The following is a 3,964-nucleotide window of genomic DNA, read 5'->3' on the forward strand; positions in this document are numbered from 1 at the left end:
GTAATCATTACACTTTTTAATTAACTAAACGACAATTCTATCATTCATAATTGAAAGATTAATGAATTCTTATCTTATAATAGACATTACTTTTTGAAAATGGACACTTACTTTGGGACAAACTAAAATTGAAACCGGGACATTTATTTTGGGACAGAGGGAGTATTTGTTTTGTTATTTGTAGACATCATTTGTCTTATAATAATGAATTATTATCTATATTAATGACCAGTTAATTTCTTTTCCTATTATTTATAGACTAAGTTTCTATTTACCACATTTTTTATACATATAATTAGTTACCGTGTGTGGTTTAGACGTACACTTATTTATTTTTTTAATAAAAATCGACATATGTATCATCCTCTTTTTAAAAAAATATTCACCATCAATCAAACAAACAATGTATAAATTATCCACACTCCCGTCGTTATTATTACTAATTTTATTTAATTTTATAACTTTATTTCTAAACAAATATATATATATATATATATATATATATATATCTCTCTCTCTATATATATATGTGTGTGTGTGTGTATATATATGTGCGTGTGTGTATATGTATATTAAAATTTCACTAATTAGATGTTATTAACTTTTTCGGATTATTTGAATACTATTTGTTGATGATTCTGTTAGCAACTAACATATATTTATATAGACAATCTTCAGATCATTAACCAAAGTACTCATGCTACCGCACAACGTACGGTTCCCACACTAGTACTTCTAAAAAACTAATCCAACTAGCATTTTAGTAAGTTGGTTTATCTCCACCCAAACGTATAATCAAAAAAATAAACTAACTTTATTTTTTCTAAAATAAAGTATTAAAAGTCAAAATCTCTAAAAAAATTATATTCAATTCCAACAACTACTCTATTTTAGCAATTCTAACATTGACTATATTCAATATATTTAATAAAATATTATTATTATCTCCTAAAATTTTATTATAAATACGTCTTATTTTTGACACTTATTTATTTTTTAATAAAAATTTTACAATTCTCTTCGTTTTTCTCTATTTTAATATACAAGATGACGTGCAAGAAATTGTTAAAATCCGCTTGTTTTCTCTTTATTTTAGCACAAGCGTTGAACATGGTCTGAGCGGTTTAGGTCGGCCAAACAATGTACTAGTGCAATTATAATACAATTAATGCCCAACTAATAAGCTAGCTTAGGTATTAAAGTTGGGGATGTAAACACATCGAACATACATGAAACGGTAAACGAACGAAAATCTTTGTGTACGTGTTCGTTCGTTTAGAAATCAAATGTGTTCGTGTCCGTTTATGTTCGTTAACATGCTAAATGAACGAACATGTCTAAATGAATAAGCCTAAACGAAGATAAACAAACGAATACCACTACTTGTCATTCAATTAACTATTACACACCAATTATCCATAGTTTAAACATACACAAAACAATCACCATCATCATTTAAAGAAGAAAAAAACAAATCACCATCATCATTTGAACAAAAAAAAAAACAAAATAAATCATCATCGTCATTTGACAAAAATGAAAAGGTAAAAATTTCAAATAAGACAAAATGATGATAAAATTTAAATAAGTTAAAACTTAAATAAATTTTATTTGAATTGAAATTAAATAAATAAAAGATTATATATTAAATTTAATATATAATCGAACGTAAATGAACGAGCGTTCATGAACATAAATGAACGAACAAGACTTTTGTTCATGTTCGTTTAACTAAACGAACAAAAAATTAGTTCATATCCATTCATTTATTAAATAAACGAACATAAACGAACTTCCAGTCGAATTTGTTTCGGTTCATTTACATCCCTAATTAAATGTATCCAAGAAAAAAACACTTCAGACTTTAATGCATTTTCTTTTTGCAAAATTTTAAAGTTTTTTGTTTTATTTTAAAATAATAATGCAAGAAAAACTGTCAAAAATAAATGCTTTAGACTTTCTCGTTTAACTTTTCTTTTAATTAAAATATATTTTTCTGAGTTTTTATTTTTTAAGCAACCAGAAATATTTTCCCAATAACACGTGGCCAATTAAACATCACTTGATTAGAAAATTAATTTCGAAAAATATGCATTTTTTCAAAATATGATGACTATTTTCCATCATTTAAAACTATTATAAATTTAGAGGTTTCTTATAAATAAATATATTTTATTTATAAAATTTTATATTTATATTATATTATAAAATATTTGACAAAAACTCATAAAAATCATTTTTTTATACATGAAGTACTGTTTATTAATGCATATTGTTTTAGAATTCAAGATTACAAGTAAATTGTGCGTAGATACAACTTATTAAAGTTCTATCTTTGAATTCGTGTAACTAACTGCAAATACATAATCAAATACAGGATAAACATCTCATTTTAAATATAAATTTTTTTAAAATATAATTAGGATAATAATTGAGTTCTAACAGAATACTTAATGATTATCTTTATAAAGAATTATATTATTATGTACTAAATTAAACTATTTCGTTACGTTAAATTAAATTATAATAAAAATTTTGAATTAAAGAAACTATAAAAAATTAGAACTTTTAAATAGTTAATTTGATACTAATATTGATATATATTTTAAATTTTTTTATGATATTTTTAAATTATATCTTATTCAAAAATAAAAATATTATCGCTTTCTCAAAACCACATAAAACTGTATTATATTGACATAGATAAAAAATAAAATGAAACATTGAAATCAAGATGTGTCTTGATGCATTGTACGTGTACTTTCTAGTTACATGTAAATAACGATACACGATATTTTTTCTTATTAAATTTGAAATTAGTAATTCTCGTTTTTTTATTTCTTTAATTTATTTTTTATTTTTAGTTTAATAATATAATTTTTTATAAGGATAATAATTAAGTATTTTGTTATAATTCAATAATTATTCTAATCTTATTTTTTTTATCTGAAGTTAATTATACGAATTCAAACATGAAGTTTTAATAAATTATATTTACACACAATTTACTTGTACTCTTAAATTTTAAGTAATATATATCAATAAACAATACTTCATATATAAAAAATGGTTTTTAATAATTTTTGTCAAATGCCTCCCATTTAACTAAACTTTTTAACACTTGTTAAATAAAAAACAAAGTTCAAACGTTTTCTAAACTATGATGACCATCTTATAATTTTAAAAATAAAATAGGGGCGGATAGCTATAGGGGCCTTGGCTCTTGAGCTTTTCTTTTCGATAAAGTAAAGCATTTCTAGTTCATTAAGATTTTAAGTATAAATATTTTTTGGATCCTTCCATTATTATTTATTCAATCTATTTGTGTTCCTCCTGTAGTTTAGGGGGTGTTTGGGATTGCTTATTTAAAACAACTTATGCTTTTTTGTAAAAGTGTTTATTAACTTATGTGGTATCAAACTGGAGTTTTGTAAAAAGTGTTTGAATTAGCTTATAGCGGTACCAAACTGCAATAAGCTGATAAGTTGTTTTTTAGTGTTTGACAAATTTTGCTTATATTTGTAAAATGACCAAAAAGGACAGAGAGAAGATTGATGTTGTTATATGGAGAAGGGAGAAGATTGAGATCGATGTTATATGAAGGAAAAAAGATAGGTATAAAGGGTAATAAGGTTAAAATGGTAAACTGATAATAAACAGTTTTTCATAAGTCAGAACGGATTAACTTATCAAAAACTGTTTATTACCAGTTTGGCATCGGTATAAGCAGTTTTCTTTTTTCTTATCTAAACACTAGGTATTAGCTTATCACCGATACCAAACTGAAATAAGACAATAAATAAATAAAATAAGCAATCTCAAACACTCCCTTATTGTATAAATAAATTAGGGAAAAGTACAATAAAAACCAATGAACTTTCTTATTTGGAATGATTAAGTCCTTAAACTTTTTTTTGGAACAAATAAGTCCTTGAACATTCCAAAACATGTTAAATAAGTCCTT

The sequence above is a fragment of the Cynara cardunculus genome, assembly GCF_001531365.2.
Source record: "Cynara cardunculus var. scolymus isolate 2C chromosome LG 9, CcrdV1, whole genome shotgun sequence".
NCBI classification, from domain to species: domain Eukaryota; kingdom Viridiplantae; phylum Streptophyta; class Magnoliopsida; order Asterales; family Asteraceae; genus Cynara; species Cynara cardunculus.